Source organism: Cricetulus griseus, chromosome 5 (assembly GCF_003668045.3).
Source record: "Cricetulus griseus strain 17A/GY chromosome 5, alternate assembly CriGri-PICRH-1.0, whole genome shotgun sequence".
Lineage (NCBI taxonomy): Eukaryota > Metazoa > Chordata > Mammalia > Rodentia > Cricetidae > Cricetulus > Cricetulus griseus.
Window position 1 is genome coordinate 31246236 of NC_048598.1, and position 18602 is coordinate 31264837.

Sequence of the window (18602 nt, forward strand, 5' to 3'; positions counted from 1 at the left end):
CAGTGGGACCTTGTCTCAAAACATACACACAGACAGATTAAATAGACAGAGGAGGGCATTCACATAGGAGGGATAGGGCAGGACTGGGGTCCGAGACTGAGTTGGTGAGGAAGCCATCAGTTCAGGGAGGGGAGTAGTAGTAGTGACAACAAAAAACTCATTGCTTAAAAAGGAGTTAATTACAAACATAATTGTATTAAAAATTTGGAGCCATGTCCCCCCGTGATTAGATGGGAAAGAAGACAACTAGAATAGTCCTTGAGATGCTAAATTATTTGTGTAAATTCATGTTTAACACCATACAGACACAACAAGTGATGCTGATATATTAAATGTGTGCATCTTGTATTCCACCTTGATATTCCTTGGCCTTGTCCACTGAGAGACGCTAGGATCAGCAACATCTTGTTGACAAATGAATGTATCACATTTGGACTTATCAGTGTAATCCTTCATATAAACAACAGACCTGGCTCTTAGAGAGACAGTTGGTCCCAGTGCTGGGGCAGCAAAAGCGTAAGCCTAGAATATAAAAAAAAGAAAAGAGCATGAGAATAGTGGTATAAAAACAAACAAAATCCCCAAAAGTCAGAATACAGGAGTTTCTAGTGGCTGAAATCTTTGGACAATCAGAGCATTCAATTAAATAAGTGTAGAAGCAGGTTAGAGCCAGGCACAGTGCACACATCCCTGTGGGGAGGCTGAGGAAGGAGGTTGAGGCCAACCCAGGATCCATAGTAAGATCTTATTTCAAAACAAGAAAAAACAATGACAACAAAACCAGATTGGAAACCATTAAGTAAAATAATCAATCAAGACTCAATGCAGACAAAAGCTAATAAAAGACTATGATATAATTTTGAGTTGATGAATAATCTGTATAGTTTTAAAGGGTCCTTACATAAAATACTTATGACAAAGAGGGAAGAGGAAAACTTCAAAGTGGAAAAGCTTGTAAGGTATTGTTTTAATCAAAGGGTTCAAATAAATATCAGCAAAAATTTGAAATGATTGAAATTGTCCTTCTACTTGCTGATAGGATATAGCCTAAGGAGTACAGGATCTGTGTCAGATATACCCAACAGAATTTTTGTTCTTTCAAGACAGGGTTTCTTTAGCTCTGTAGACCAGTCTGGCTTCAAACTCACAGAGATCTACCTGCCTCTACCTCCCAAGTGCTGGGATTAAAAACGTGAGCCACTATTTTGCCCTGCCTCAACAAAAGTTCTTAATCTGAATTTAAGTATAGTGAAACTTTCAAAAGTACAAATTGTGAGCTGTATCTTAAGATAAAAGGCTTGTGGGTGTCCCGAGAGTCAAGGTAATGAAAATCAGAGACTGTGTAAGAAACTGTTCCTGGGAGAAGGAGACTAAAGAGATGTAATGACTGAATGCAATACACGATTCCTAACTGAATCATTTACACATAAAGGACACTCTGACTTCAACAAAGCCCTAGGATTGCACGGTGGTAATATATCAGTCTTTTTTTTTTTTTTTCTCCTGTCTAGCTTTGTTTTCTTGTATTTAAAAAAATGTTGAAATGAGATCTAACTATATAGGGAGAGGCAAAAGAGTGTAAGAAAAAAAAAAAAGCCAACAGAATAAGCCTTAAAAGGAGGGGTGGGGAATTTCATTTGAGGTTTAAAATATTCTCGGTAGAAAGTTGGAGAAACCTTCACAGCTCCAGAGGAAGAGAGAGGTTTTCTCAGCAGGATTCTCAGCACTGAAGTGTGCAGAAAGGGTACAGGGAGCCACTCTACTGCTCCTTCCTTGTTTAGGCAAGAGCGCTGGCTGCAGGACTCAGAAGGAGGCTAAGAGTCAGCATGTCTGTCTGTGCTCTACCCTCTTCTACCTCCAGCACCATGGACTGCACTGGCTGAATTCCTCTGGGGGAAAACAATCCTTGGGGTACATTTTCACCCAGGCAGTTTTCTGCAGGCATCTGGAGCAGATGGAAGGTTTTTCTTAAGTGGTCAGAACCGGACGGCTTTACTGCCCACCTCTAGTAACCAGAGTGTGCTTTAATCTCTGGTGTCAAGGAGCAATGTGATGCACATGAAAGGAAGCTTAGGCTTCTTAGAAACTGGGGCATCAGATCCTTGATGGCCTTGGCTGCCCTGTCTAGATTTATCTTTAGGTGTTGTTATGCTAAAATACTAGGGTCACCTTGATCTTTCATTGGTTTAAGAGGTGGAACAGACAATCTCTAGCCAGACAACATTGGGATGCTCAAAAGCCTCATTATGGCCACCTCACCAGTTGTGCTGATGGAAGGCCGCCCCTAACTCCTCTTCCATGGGGAAATCACACGCCTTTGAGGGCCACAATATGGCCACCATGTGTATCATGGGCCTTGTATACAATCCCATAGGTACTTAAACCAATATGAGACATTGGCTCATTTTGAGAGGTAGCTCTTCTCTGATCAGGGGACACCCTTACCTGGGGCCAAGAGCTGGGAGGACTTCTGGTTATCCCCACCCACAGATGGTTCCTGAGTTATGGCCATATACCCGGGCTTGATCCCTGCAAGCATCTACAGAGCAGGCATACATTCAGAACAGGCTAAGAGAAGCCCCCTCAAACACACCCTCACCACATGACCCACTGCCAAAGATGCAGCTTGGAATCACCCGGAGTGGGGTGGGTGCCCCTTGATCCTTATATATCATGTCCATCTTGTACAGAGGAGCAATGCCCCCTCCCACCCCTGCCTTGCCTTTTAGAAGGCTGAGGATGGCCTTGCCTCTCAAGTGCTGGAATTAAAGGCTCATGTACTAGGCAAGCACTTTGCCAACTGAGGTAGATTTTCAGGCCCTAAAATCCTGGATTTTGAAGGGGAGCACATGAGTGGATGTATGCCCGTGTATGTGTATGTGTTTCTAAAGGAAAATGCCCTTCCTTATTTGCTGCATGAACACTAGAGTCAACCTTTTTATTATATTATTGGGTTGACCTTGGTTATTGTTTTTATTATTTTTAAATTATTTATTTTTATGCGTGTGGATGTTTTGTCTCCATGTATGTGTGCACCACAGTTACAGCTAGTACCCACTGAGAGAGACCAGAGAGGGCATCGATTCCCTGGAACTGGAGTTACAAATGGTTGTGAGCAGCCACATGGGTACCAGCTTCATGTGGTTTCCAGGAAGCTCATCATCAGGCTTGCACAGAAAACTTCATCTGCTGAGCCATCTCTCCAGACCCTCCATCTTCTATTTTGAGAAAAGGTCTCTCACTGAACCTGGAGCTCACTTGTCTGGCTAGATGGGCTGGCCAGCAAGCTCAGGGATCTGCCTATCTCTGCCCCCTAACTCTGGGATTACAAATGTGCACTGGCATGGTAGGCTTTGCCTTTGGGTGCTGGCAATCAGAACTTACATTATTTATGTAGCAAGCTCTTTAACGGAGGAGCCATCTCTCCAGGTTTAAGGTTGTTTATTCTGATGGGAGGGGAAGTCAGAAGGGCATCATTGCAGGGGTGGGAGTGTATGCTATAGGTGTATTTCCTGTTCCTTTTCTCTGCTTAGCTATTTTGAAGGAACCAAAGCATTTGGAGAAAGAAAGTATTCAAAAGTTGAACTCAGTAACAAGCTGAATGAAATATTCAATGACATTATTCTACAAATTGAAGGAGGTAGTCATTTATCTAGAGGGGCATCTGATTTTAACCAAGTGTTTGATTTTTAAAGGGGATAGTCATATATATATATATATATATATATATATATATATATATATATTCTGAAAAAATAGGCTTTGTTTTGAGATGGAGACTTCCAAGTCAATTAGACGAAGGTTTCTTATAGCTGCAGGAATTTGAAGTCAAGTCAGAAAAAGGATGTAGGAATGAATTAAACAGTTGATCACATCAGTGGATCAGAGGAAAATACCTACATTTACTTTGTATATTAAGCAATGCTCTGTTATTGTTTATGATAATTTTGCAGTCCTCTTGTTCCAAGAATAGCCTCTGATTAAAATGTGTGGGGTTTGTTTTTTGTTATTTTGAAATTGTGCTAGGTTAAACATTTCTCTGTAAGAAAGCCTGCCTAGTTGAACCTTAAAACTGTAAGGAGCGTAACAGAACCCTGAGTAGGAAATGTTGACCTAAGCAGGCAGTAGAAGGTGTGATATTCAAAGTGGAGTGCCAGACCACCAAGCAGAAATTCAAAACGAGTTTCCATTGGCTAGGTGGTTCTTAAAAGCCACAAAGGTCAGTCAGTGGAAACAGAGAGTGCATATGTGGCAGGTGCTCTTCAGAGAGTTTGACTATGCATCCCTTGGCCCCCTCAGGAGGATGAAGAGCAGGTGTTTGCCCTTCAGTGTAGGCCTTCTCACTGAATCTTAGAGAACTATCGTTTCAAGTCTTCTTGGGAGAATTTTGAGGGCCAGAAAGAGCATGCCTAGCAGCTTGGTACTTGTTCTGTAGACCGGGCTGGCCTTGAACTCACAGAGATCCACCTGCCTCTGCCTCCCAAGTGCTGGGATTAAAGGCGTGCACCACCACTGCCCGGTTGCCTTTTTCTTACTGGGAGGACCTACCCAATTATATTAGGATCAGCCAGCCCCTTCCATTGGTCAAGAGAAAGGATGCCTAATGCATGTGATGGGCCAGATAATAAGTTACACAGGAGGGAAAGCCAATATGGAGATCCTTTATATTCTTGCCCAAGAAAACTGCCTGGGATGTCAGTTGGGTTGTAAAGAAACAATATGGCATAGATGAAAAACAAGAAAGCAATCAAACATCCCCTCTAGACAAAACAAAGCCATCATGGTAATGGAGAAGTAGCAGGCAGAGAAATAAAGTATATATGGCCCATATCACGGAAAGTAAAGGAGTTGTACTGTTCAGTGATCAAGCCCTGAGAAACTCACATGAATGCCCACAAGAAAGAGTCAGCATCAAACACCGGTCAGTCCCAGAGAACACAAAGCCATGTCATTGCAGTCCACCCAGTTAGGACCCATCTGTACCAGGGCTTTTCTTTTGGGCCACCAACCAGCTCTCAAATCATGACACAGAGACTTAATTAGTTTTGAATGCTCGGCCTAGCATAGGCATGGTTTGGCTATTTCTTTTAACTTAAATTAACCTGTTTCTTTTTATCTACCTTTGCCACAGTGCTTATTACCTTTCTTACTTCTATATAGCTTACTTTCATTGCTTCTCTGTTTCTATTTGGTGGCTGCCTGGCTTCTTGTTCTGGACATGTCTCTGGTTTCTCTCCTTCTTCTATTGAGCCTAGATTTCTCCTCCTGTTTAATTGTTTCTTCTTGCCAGGTCTTACTATCCTTTCTCTGCTTAGCTATTGACCTGTTCAGCTCTTTATTAGACCAATCAGGTACTGAGGCAGGCAAAGTGAAAGAGATGCAACACATCTTTACATGGTTAAAGACACATCCTCACATCATTAAACAAATGCAGCATAAAGAAAAGTAACATGCCCTTTCACAGTTAAAGTAATTTGATGGCATAAACAAAAGTTACACACCTTTACACAGTTATTTGTAACTGTGTAAATGAATGAAACAGTTAAATATTCCACAACATAAATGAAAGAAACACACCTTTACACAATTAAATATTCCACAGCATAAACAAATGTAACACACCTTTACACAGTTAAATATTTCACAACATAAATGAAAGAAACACACCTTTACACAGTTAAATATTCCATAGTATAAACAAATGTAACACACCTTTACACAATCAAATATTACACTGCATAAACAAAAGTAGCACACCTTCACACACTTAAAGTAATATTTCACAGCATAAACAAAAGTAACACACCTTTACACAGTTAAATATTCCACAGCATAAACAAAAGTAACACACCTTTACACAGTTAAATATTCCACAGCATAAACAAAAGTAACACACCTTTACATAGCTAAATATTCCACAGCATAAACAAAAGTAACACACCTTTACACAGCTAAATATTCCACAGCATAAACAAAAGTAACACACCTTTACACAGTTAAATATTCCCTAGCATAAACAAATGTAACACACCTTTACACAAAGTAATAAATGTATCACATAGACAAATGTAACACACCTTTGCCTAGTTAAAATAATCTTCTGCAGCACCCATCTGCTTCCTTTTCTTTTCCCCTATTTTTGAGCTCCAACCCCAAATCTCTAACATCAGCAGCTGAGAAGGGAAGACCTCGAGGAGAAAAGAGAAAGAAAAAGAAAACTGCTTACATTCCTTTCCTCTAAAACTTTCCCTTCTAAGTGTCAACTGAGGTTGAATTCTTGTGATTTAAAAATTCAAGACTTTCTATTTTCTACAAGCAAACAGAAAAGTCATGAGATTTGCTGGAATTTGGACCAGAGGGCTGGGGGGAAATCCTCACCCACTGAGATAATTCAAGAATACAGTTATGTTTTGACTAGTCACCCAGCTCACACTGGCCTGTTTGAAAGGTGGAGACCTTCCAGAACCTTCAAAGCATACTAACTCCACATTTATAAAACAAAAGCCTTACATCAGGCAGTGGTGGCCCACACCTTTAATCCCAGCACTCAGGAGGCAGAGGCAGAGGCAGAGGCAGGTGGACCTCTGAGTTCTGATGACAGACTGGTCTACAGTGTGAGTTCCAGGATAGTCAGGGATATACAGAGAAACTGTCTTGAAAAAAATCAAAAGCCAACCAACCACACAAACAGAAAACCCCAAAGCCTTACACTTCCTGTACTAGGTCTATTCACCAACAACTACAGTAGACTCCTGAAATAAATGAAATGCAAAGCACTCAATATTCATGGAATAGTATCCCCAGCATTATAAAAACAAACAGAAAATCTCTCTAAACAAAAATTAAATCTTACATTTTACATGAAAAAGTCATAATGAAAATCCATTAATCTTCACAATTAATATACGCTGACAAAAAGGAAAATAAAGATTGTGATGAGAAAGTTCAATCAAATGGCATGGAAAATGCAAGCACTTGTGAATAACTAGCCTGCCTCCAACCTAGACTTAAACGATATCTTAAAGGAAAGGCAAACTAAGTTCAATCCTGCTTATGATTTCTCAAGGGTTGGGCTAAGCCCCACCTGTAACCCTAACAACAGATGTTTCTGTACTGCCGGTTCCAGGAATGGCAAACATGTTTTTGTTTCAAAAAGTTAATAACTATTTTGCAATCCTACCTTTGTTTCAAAAGGATTGTCATGGATATCTGTTGTTATGCCCACCTTGCAACCCTGTCTTTGTTGTAGGAGGTTGTTAGGACTATCTTGTTATGCTTATGTTTTGCTCCTATAGCCCTACCTATTTTGCCCATCAATTCCCCATTTGGACATCCCCTACCCTGAACTATAAAAGCCTTGCCTTCTTCACATCCAATGCTGATCCCTCAAAACCTGCCTTGGTGGGTGGGCATCCCTTGTACACAAATAAAAAAAGCTTGTTTTAATTAATCTATGAAGATTTGGGTTTGTGTTCTTTCTCCTACCATCTTGGGATTAACACTTGTAATAAAAGGAGTATCAAACCAGCCATTTTTTTTTTTAAATTTAGTACATTACTGTAGTTCAAGATGGAGATCAGAAAAGCAAAGCAGCCAATCACTAGAGAATTCTTTCCTCTACCAAGGCTGGGGTGATCCTGTCCTCAGCGTGGCTGAAGACTGAATGCTGCATGAGACCCTAAACTCTCCTGTTGTATATACCTCTCTAGTGCTGGGATTAAAGGAATACACCACCACGGCTCAGCCTCAATGGCTAACTAGTGTGGCTACTGGGATTAAAGGTGTTACCACTACTGCCTGGCCTCTGTGGCTGCAGCTAGATTTGCATTCTGATCTCCAGGCAAGCTTTATTAGATCATAAACAATATATCACCCCATATTTTATTTATTTTAAAAATTTATTTATTTATTTAGTGTGTGTGTGTGTGTGTGTGTGTGTGTGCATGCTTGTGTGCCATGGCATGATGATCAGAGGACAGCTTTGGCAGTCTCTTCTTTCACTGTCTGTTCCTGGGATTGAATCTAGGTCAGCAGGCTTATGCAACAAGCACTTCACTTGATGGGAAATCTCATTGGCCCAATCATGGTTATTGAGATAAAAAAGATTACTGAAATTCTCATAAAATTTAATTAATTAATTTATTGTTTGTTTGTTTTTAGAAACAGAGTTTCTCTGTGTAGCTTTGGAGCCTGTCCTGGAACTTGCTTTGTAGACCAGGGTAGCCTCAAACTCACAGAGATCCACCTGCCTCTGCCTTGCCAGTGCTGGGATTAAAGGTGGTGCCGCCACTTTCTGGCTGCAAATTTATTTTTCAAACATTTGTTCTACTTATGTATGAGCATTTGTCTATGTATTTGTGTACCATGTACATGTTTGGTGGCCAAGGAGGCCAGAAGTGGGTGTAAGCTACTGTGTAGGTGCTGGGAACCCTACCCAAATCCTCTAGAAGAGCAGTAAGCGCTCTTATCCCCTCAGCCATCTTTGTAGGCCAAACTTACTTTTTACTTACATTTTTTAGACAAAAGATTTATTTTTATTTTATGTACACATGAATTTGTGTGCACCACGTGTGTGTGTGCAGGAACCTGAGGAGGTAAGAAGATGACATTGGAGCCTCTGGAATTGGAGTTATAAATGATGAGCTACCCTGGAGGCACTGGGAGCTGAATCTAGGTTTTCTGCAAGAGCAGTATACCACTTAGTTGCTGAGCCATCTTTTCAGCCTTTCATTCAAAGTTCTTATATTCGCTATTATTCTAGATGGGCTGCATCTAAACGGAGAATTTCAATTGTAAAGGAATTGCATTATTATGAAGCTCTTTTAACTCCTAGGGTGGCCCCTGTTCTCTAGTTTGAGAAGGTTGTTAGATTATACCATTACACCTGTTTTCTAGGCAGTAGGAGGGAAGAAAGAGAGAAAGAAGAGCCCAGTTCCTCTCTTTGGAGCAAAGTTCCCCCATTTGCTCATTTCATGACTGCAAGGAGGCCAAGGACTATAATCATTTATTTTTTGTTCCTTTAATCTTGAATAAATCTGGATTTCTGTTACTTAAGTGGAAAGAGAACACAGATATTGAGGCAAGTATTTGGGAGTCACTTGAAACAAAAGAAAGACAAATGTTTAGTCACATGTAAGGAAATTCAATAACTTATTATCTTATTTAAGCTCTGACTCACTGAGAAGAGAAAATAGATTAGAAATTTTTAGCATAGATTTGAGGATGTGTTTCCTCATTCTATCATTCACACACTAATATTTATAGGAGTGCTTAGAAAAAAGACACGATTTTTATTTTTCCAGTAAGGTCATCATCTAGGGGAGAAAAACAGTCATTATCATCATCATCATCATCATCATCAACATCATCATCATCATCATCAACATCATCATCATCATCATCATCAACATCATCACATCATCATCATCAACAACATCATCATCATCATCATCATCATCATCATCATCATCATCCAATAACAACAAAAGGATATTAGGTAGACAAAACTGGATGTCTTAGTTCTTGTGGGACACAGAAGACAAACATCAGTTATACTTGGGGTGTGGGTGAAGGGTGTGTATTCAAAGTGAGGCACAAACCAGTGATAGAATTCAATTAAATACCATTACATAGTTTAAAATATGCCAAAAGGTATAAAGAATAGGGAATGTAGCTCAGTTGGTAGAATGCTTGCCTAGCATGCATAAAGCTTTGGGTTCTATTGCCAGTGCTATATAAACCAGGCATGGTGGCAGAGGGATCAGAAGTTCAAGTTCATTCTTGGCTACTACATAGGGAGTTTAAAGATAGCCTGGGATACTCAAGGTGCTGTTTCAAAATCAAACAACAAAAGTATCATAGAGAATAACCTAGTAAAGCACCCCCATTTATTTGTCATGAGTTTGATAGTGTAATAAATTTCCACTATAATTATACCAGACGGTCCTGGTTAATAAGAATTCTAAAATCCGGATTTTCATATGAAGTTTGACAGCTATTACTATAAACTGTTTTCTATAGAGTTTACTGCCAACAAATCAGATAATTAAAGAGTAGTAAGAATCTTCCTAAAATTGGAGAAATATTAGAACAAGTGTTAAGAATCTTTTAAGACATTCTAAAGCATTTGTTGTTTAATTATCAAAACATTTATTTACTTATTTATAGACAGAGTCTCTCTATATGTAGACAGATTGTCATTTGCCTTTATATTAGATATACTAACACAGGACTTAAAAATCTTTTCATGAATTTATAATTTATTTTTAATGTGTCAGATTGTCATTTGCTTTTATATTAGGTATACTATCATAAGACTGATAAAGCTTTTAATAAATTTATAATTTATTTTTAGTGTGTCAAAGGTGAAAGATTTAAGAAATGTCTTGGGGGAGAGGTCAGAGAGGAATGGGGAGGAGGCAGATTTCCCTTGATGTAGAAAAGGAAAATGGCCATTTTTTTTTTTTTTTACTGTAAAAACATCCATAATTTTTGAAGTTCCTTTTTTTCCCCCAAAACATATGTAGTTAAGGAACATATCTATTTTTAAATGTTCAAACCCTAGAATTTACTAGGTCTGTTACAAACACTTCAAGGGATTTTAGATTTTACTGCCAAAGCAGTGTTTGGACAAACTGATGTAGGGAAACCACCAGAGGAATTGCCCTGCTGAAACGGCTGACACCACATCCACACAGCCGAAGGCCACCTCTGTGACTATAGAGCTTCTTCTCACAATGAAACAGAGAGCTACTCCGTATTCAGTGCTGGTGGGAGTGTAAACTGATGCAGCCACTATGGAGATCAGTATGGAGGTTTCTTAAAAAAAACTAAAAATAAAACTACCATATGACCCAGCTATGTCATTCCTGGGCAGTTACCCAAAGGATATTAAGTCCTACCACAGAGATACTTCATATCCATGTTTATGCACTGTTCATATTAGCCAGGGAAATATAACTAGGAATGGATAAAATGTAACACACACACACACACACACACACACACACACACACAGAGTAATTTAATTGAGCTGTAAAGGAAATGAAATCATGACATTTGCAGAAAAGTGGGCAAAACTGGACATCACTAAGTGAAATAACCCAGACTCAAAAGACAAACGTTGCATTTTTTCATATATAAATTCTAGTTTCATTTTTTAAATGTGGGTATTTATGTGTGTGTTCTGGTATAGGTCATGAATCTAGAAAGGGGACTGTATGGAGTAAATGAAGTCCTGAGATTATGTGTACTGTTAACATGGGCATGGTCTTCTTAAGGATTCCAATGCCTTGGCTCCAATAGAAGTGGCAAAACCTTCCCCAGGGGAGGCTCAGAGGGATGGCAAAGCCTTCCTTGGGTCCAAGTGTGAAGGCTGATAGTGTGTGCATACAATGTCCACTGTAGCTTCCTTCCCCCAGATGTTTACAGCCTGAAGGCTGTTCCCCTACAGAGACTGTTCGTAATGGTAATCTCTAAATTTTTGTTTAGTTGTATTTAATAACCATAAGTCCTTGTTTAGCTGTATATAATAACTCTGGGGTGGGGACAGTTGGGAGGGCTATAGCTTCTCCATCAGAGAGCCCAGACCACCTCATCCCAGATTTTCTGTGTCCATCTCTGTGTGTTTGTGCTTTCCTCATTCCTTTGCTGCCCCAATTAGGTCAGTCCCTGAGGCCTTGCAAAGCATAGAAAGGAAAAAGAAGTCTTAAGGAAGAGGGGGAGATAGGAATAGAATTTAAGTTACATGAAAGCAGATTAGGGTCTATTGTGGGGGAGGGACCAGCAGGAAGCTGGTAGGGGAAGGGGCAGTGGCATTGGGGAGGAAGTCCAAAAAAGAAGGCATGCCATAAGGAAACCTATTACTAAGTATGCTAATTAAGAAAAGTGCTTTAAAAGATTCCTTTTCTATGTAGGCACCAACTCAGCCTCTCCACTTTCAATGAGTTCTGTGGGTATTGTGACCTTGCTGTCAGTTTGTGGAGCAACCTATAGTCTTGGGGACAGCCTGGGTTGTTTTGGGATTTCCTAGGGATCCTTTTGGCCAGCAACTCAATTGGATGTAACCCAGTCCCGGTACTGGAAGCTTCATTTAGTGACAAGAGATGGCCAGTTGGAACTACCTCTCTCTCATTCTCTGGAACCTTCATTAGGATCACCTTCATATATTTTAGGAAGTTTCCATTGCTCTAGGTTTCCACACTGCCCCTCAAATCTAGCTATCTCTCCCACATTCCCTCCTTCAACCCCATTTCTCCTTCAGTCCTATATTCTAGTGTCTTTAGTATGGAAAGGTACTTTGAGGCTACTGAAAGAGAAATGTAAACACCAATCCATCCATAAATCCTTTGATCTACAATACTGTCCTACCTGCAAAATATGCTAGTGCAATGGTGGCATAAAGCTTATGGGAGTAACCAACCAATGCCTGATTTGGCTAAGGCCCACTTCACCAGATGGAACCCATATCCAATACTGCTTGAGTGATCAAGAACCTAAGACTAGATAGGCTAGGGACTTAGGGTAAATCTAAATAATACTGGTCTTAAAAAAAAAGTACTGATAGAATGGCCCCTAATGACATTCTGCTGTTCTCATAGATCATTTCCTTCCTCAGCCATAGTCAGAGAAGCTTCCTCCTGCAGCAGATGGGAACAACTACAGACATCTGCATTCGAGACCTTGGAGCACACAGCTCTAAATGGGATGTGTCCATCAAATCCTTTCCCTCAGAGCTCAGGGAATCCTGCAGAAGAGGAGGCAGAAAGAATGTCAGAGGGGCTGGAGGACACCAGGAGAACAAGGCCCTCTAAATCAAATAGGCAAAGCTATATGAACTCATAGGGACTGAAGCAGCAAGTACCAGACCTACCCAGGTCTGCACCAGGTCCTCTGTGTATATATTACAGCTTTCAGTTTAGTAATTTTACGAGACTCCCAAGTGTGTGAGTGAATTGGTTTCATATTCTTGTGCTTTCTCTTGGGACTCTTTTCCTGCTATTGGGTTACGTTGTCTAACTTCAATTGATGGTTTTTGTTTTTATCTTATATTTATTTTGCTAAAACATATTCCTTTTCAATAGAATTCCTTTACATTGTTAAAAACTGATCGAAGTCAGAAACATATTAAACTAGGCTGACAAGGGAAGACTCTATACTTTTCCAAAATTATATACATGCTAGATACTTTAAAAGTTGAAGAGACAGTCAATGGTGGCCCATGTCTTTAATACCAGGACTTGGAAGGCAGAGGCAGGTAGATCTCTGAGTTTGAGGCCAGCCTGGTCTACAGAGTGAGCTACAAAGAGAAACCCTGTCTTGAAAAAACCAAAACAACCAAACAAACAAAAAGTTGAAAAAATATTTTTCCAAGCTTGAACAACAGCAACAACAACAAAGGTTATTTCTACATTGTAGATAAGAGAAAACGGAAGCAGAGAATGACAGGGAACTTCAGTGCAAGCTAAAGATGAATGGCTCCCATGAAAAGGAATTAAACACATGCTGTGAGACTGAGAGACTAAAAGGAGATACATAACAGCAACACAGATAAATTTCTAAATTACAATAAGCACAATATTTATGAGTAGAAAAAGCAACATAAAGAAATATATTTTATAATTCCATTTATGAAGTTTTCTTATTTTTGAGATAGGATTTCATCCCAGGGTGATTTCGAACTCTCATTAGAGCCTTCAGCCTTGAACTCCATGCAGGTGCTGGATGTGTTGGTGTAAACTACTATATCTGGTTTACGTGGTGCTGGAGAGCAGACAAGGGCTTTGTGCATACTAGGCAAATGCTCTAGCAACTGTTAGTTCCCCAGCCCTAGAAAACATTAAATGCAAACTAATCTATAGTAACACATATCAATGGTTGCCTAAGGATATGGGAGATGAGGCTGAATGGATCCGAACAACCTCTTTGGGATGGTAGCTATGCTCATTGTCTTGATTGTGGTCATGTTTTTTTATGTGTATAAATGCCAAGATTTGTCAAGTTTTACATTTCAGAAATGTATAGCTAATTGTATGTCAATTATACCTTATAAACCTGCTAAAAAGAAATGACAAAATATATAAAAAAGCAATATCAATATCCAAGTGAACGTAACATCTCCTTCTTCCTACTTTATATAGTCTAGTTTTTGAAGGAACTTGCTTATCTGTCCTGCAAATTGTAGGTTTTATTGATGACAATAAAAGATTCTTTAGCTTTTAGGGCTCTACATGGAAATGTTTGCTAGTGAAATTTGTGTGGGATAGGGGTGGGAAATTAGCCATATTTTGGTAATTGTTCAAGGTGAGTAATGGGCACAAGAGAGCTTATCTGTAGAATGCTTTCTTGCTGGGACTGCCAGCCCACAAATAACAACACAGTCTCATTAATTATGAAAGCTTGGCCATTAGCTTAGGGTTGCCCACTAGGTCTTATAAGTTAAATTAACCCATAATTTTATTAATCTACATTCTACCATGTGGCTTTCACATTTCTCCCAATTCTTTGTTGGACTCATTCCGAGTCTTGATGGCATCTCCACTTCTTCTCTCCGCCAGGAAGTCCTGCCTATCTCTCCTGCCTAGCTCTTGGCTATTCAGCCTTTTATTACACCAATCACAACAACAAATCTTCACACAGTATACAAATATCCCACAACACTTACCATACTGTTTTTTCTACTTTTTATATACCGAAACATTTTTATGATACAAATGAAGCCCTGGGCACTACCTCAAGGATGGGCCATCTCTTCGGGGCTGAGTAGACATACAACCCCCCTTCCTCCCAAGGTAGTCTTGTGATCCATTAAAGAGGGTCAGAGCCCCAACAGTGAGATGAATTTCAGGCATCTCTACCAGGTATTGGCGTCATTTTTATTTCTTTCTAAATTATGTAAGTAGTCAGTCAGCTGTTCTTCAGGAGACATTTACAATCTGCTTGTCTCTCTAATGACTGAGAACATTTTCCAATTCCCATAAACATATTGCTTGGCCCAAGTTGTTGATGGTGGTGGTCAATGTCTTCCTCCTCCTCCTTCTCTTCCTCTTCCTCTTCCTCTTGTCCTTCCTCCTCCTCCTCCTCCTCCTCCTCCTCCTCCTCCTCCTCCTCCTCCTCCTCCTCCTCCTCCTCCTCTTCTTCTTCTTCTTCTTCTTCTTCTTCTTCTTCTTCTTCTTCAAGATAGGTTCTCACATTGTAGCCCAAGCTGTCCTGGAGCTCACTTTGTACCTTAGGCTGGTCATAAACTTGTGGTCATCTTTCTGCCTTTACCTTCCAAGTATTGGGATTACAGGCAGAGCACCATGCCTGGCTGGCTGAATGTGTCCTTATTCAGTCTTAAAGGATGACTTTAATATAGACTTAGTATGATTTGTCTAGATTTCTTTGAATTTCAGTTTGTGGAGGATGTTTCACTTCTGGTCCCTCAACCCTTGAGCCCCAAATAAGCACACAGGTGCTATATTAATTGTTAAACTGTTGACCAGTGGTTAGGGCTTCTTATTGGCTAGCTCTTTCTTAATTATTCCATAATTACTAATCTCTGTATTTCCATGTGGTCTTATCTTACCGGAAAAGAGTCGACCTGTTACTCCTTTGGCGGCCTGCATGGCAACTGTTCTGGTGGGGCCCTCTCTGCCTACCTTTCCCAGAATTTTCCTCATCCTAGTCCTCATTGGTCAGAAAGTGTTTTATTCATCAACCAATAAGAGAAACATATATACAGAAGGACACCCTCCATCATCAGTTCTAAATAAAATGGAAGGAGGAAAGTTTTTCTTCCTATATTGTATCTTTTGCTATCTCTCCTTTCTTCAGGTAACCGGTATCATTTTTCTTTCTCTCTTTTTCTCTTTTTTTCTAATTTTTTTTTGAGACAGGGTTTCTCTGTGTAGCCCTAGCTGTCCTGGAACTCACTCTGCAGACCAGGCTGGCCTTGAACTCAGAGATTCATCTTCCTCTGCCTCCCAAGTGCTGGGATTAAAGGCATGAGCAATCACTGCCCGGCTCACCAGTGTCATTTTTCTAATCTTTCCAGTATCAAAGAAAAGCAATAAAACAAAAGATCCAGATGTGGCCATGCATGCTTGTAACTCCAATGCTGGTCAGAGATATAGATGGGAAGTTTGCTGGAGCCTGCTGGCTGCCAGTCTAGCCAAAAAACCAAAAGCTGTTGGTTCAGGAAAAGACTCTGTTTCATGAGAATAAGGTAGAAACCATTAGAAGAAGATATTCAGCATCTTCTTTGACTTCTTAGTGTATAACTAAGCATAAAACACACACACACACACACACACACACACACACACACGACAAAACAAAAATATAAAAAAACCTCATATATCAAACACACATACATGGTTACTAATTAGAGTCACAAAGTGCTTTTATTACGTCAAGTTGATTTAAATAGAGCACATAACTCAAATAAAAGTTTTTGAAAACTGCAGTGATGTGTTCTCGAACATAACCTAGTCTGGGAAGGGTTTTGGGGGGTGGACAAGTTCCTTTGAGGACCATCTAAAGTCTTATCAAATAAGTATATCCATTCCATTGGGAAAAATATCCTTGGAAAAGACATAATACATAATACGTGACGCCTCCTTCCATAATATGTATTGAAAAGTTTAGCCCTGACTGCAAGCAATAAAAAGATAAACTTATTTTAAAAATTTTAAGTGGCTAAGAAAACATCTTGACTCAGAGAAATGACTAAATCTAGAAGGCTTCAGGTTTAGCTGGAACTCTTTCACAATGTGTCAGCTTCACTGTCAGGCCAGCTTCCTTCATGGCAGCAGAGTGGTTTCAATAACTCTATCCAGCCATCATCACAGCAGCTAGAGTGAGAAAGACTTATTTCACTCTCCTCCAAACACAAGATGTGCCAGGCCTTCTTCAGCAGCTAATATTGTCAGTTTGACAAGATACAGAATTATCTGGGAGACAAGACTCTGGGTGTGCCTGTGAGGGATGATCTAGATTAGGTTAACTGAAGTGACTTTAACTGTGAAGTGGCACCCTTCTATGGCCTCGGGTCTTGGACTGATTAAAAAGGAGAGGGTGACTGATTAAAAAGGAGAAAGTGAGCGAAGCACTAGCATTCATTGTCCCCTTTGTCAAATAACTGCTTCATTTAGAAGGCAGAAACTGTGGCTTTCTTGTGTGTTGACTTTCTCAAAGAGCCTGGTTCAGTACCTGCTTCTTGCACATTTACAGAGACCCCGAAAACTTGGAAATCAGCAGATGATTTGTGTTACTTAAACCCTACCTTTATTAGGTACCAAAACTTAAGGCATCCATTGAGTCAAGTTCAGGGCTAGGAAGGCTCTCAGGGTACAGAACTTAACAAAAGTACCTTCTGGAAAGGACCCAGCAGGGAGGGGAAACCCAAAATAGCTGGAACACTCTTGCTATGAACCAGCATCTGTAGGCATTTAACATTAAGAAAAACCAGAAAAGAAACTTGGGTTTGAAAGCCCTTAGATAAATGTTACATTTCTAAGTAGCTTTTGGATCTGGGTGGGCAATAAGGCCAGGGCAATTGAAGTTTATTAACAAAAGAGAATTTTCAACTCAAGAAACCATTCTAGAGCTCAAATCGCTGGATACATTTAACTCAAACAGTAACATTTTCGGAGTACTTCCTATAAACCAGGTAGATTCTGGCTTCCTAAAAGACACAGAAATGAACGAATTAGGTCCTTCTGGAGTCTCTAAAATATTTCACAGATTAAGGTTATATATAGGTCACAAACCTGAGGAAAAAATGTCTTAGGAGATTCAGGGAATGGACAGGTCATTTCTGGCTGCTTGATCTAGAAAGGAAGATATACACAGTTCAAAGATCAGCACACCATTTGTGGCAGAAAGTAGACACTACTAAAGGATAAAAGGTGAGACCCTGTTGCCTTCACAGAGGAGTTCAGCGCTTTCCTGTGTGCTCGCCTGAGTCTGGAGGAACCAATCAACGGGGATGCTCCGCAGCACCGAGACACCTTCAAAGGGCGAAGAGAAAGAGTCCCGTGGAAAAGTTAGTCCGAGGTGACTTACTGGCTGCACCGACTGGAAGTATGTAAAACAGGTTTGTAAGGAAAGAGTCTCCTCCAAAGGGAGTTATCTTAGAACTCAGTCACTGCTGGGGCTGATTGGCAGGCGCCAGCACGAGGGCCTCGCGCGCCTCTGCTCTTTTTGCTCGCCCTGGGTCAGGTTTGTACTCGGCGCTCTCGGGGCCAAGCCGGGTCAGGCGGGGCTGTGTACGCGCGTGCGCGCCGCCGCCTCGGGCAGAGAAGGCGCCTCCGCCCTCGGGAGCGCGCACGCCGCGCCGAGGGGGACGGGCGCGCGCGCTCCCGCCCGCCTCCTCCTCAGTCCGCCCCCTCCCTCGCCTCTTCCTGCCGGGCGGTCCTCTCCCCTCCTCAGCCCGCTCCCTCCGCCCCGCTCCCCCCGCCCTCCCTGGGCTTCGGCGGTGGCGGAGTGAACGGGACGGGCCCGGCCGCAGAGCTCTGGGCGGCGGGTGGGACTCGGACGTCTGACAGAGTTGTTGTTCCGGCAGCGGCCGCGGAGACGTGAGGTGAGGGGAAGGCGGCCTTCGAGGGGCCCGAGGGCGGCCT

The 18602-nt window shown here is 40.9% G+C and overlaps 1 protein-coding gene and 1 long non-coding RNA gene across 2 annotated transcripts in view; one reads left to right on the forward strand and one right to left on the reverse strand.

The window, feature by feature from the left end:
- Positions 1 to 16395: 16395 nt before the first annotated feature.
- Positions 16396 to 18360, reverse strand: LOC118238550. The gene is made up of 3 exons (XR_004770340.1): positions 17896 to 18360; positions 17751 to 17810; positions 16396 to 17665 (listed from the first exon to the last, which is right to left on the reverse strand). It is a non-coding gene; the product is annotated as an uncharacterized LOC118238550 (long non-coding RNA).
- Positions 18358 to 18602, forward strand: part of Rabgap1l (RAB GTPase activating protein 1 like) — a 560109-nt gene continuing 559864 nt past the window's right edge. The window contains exon 1 of the mRNA XM_035445764.1: positions 18358 to 18562. The gene's annotated coding sequence lies outside the window, so the exon portion shown is untranslated. The remainder of the gene's footprint in view (positions 18563 to 18602) is intronic.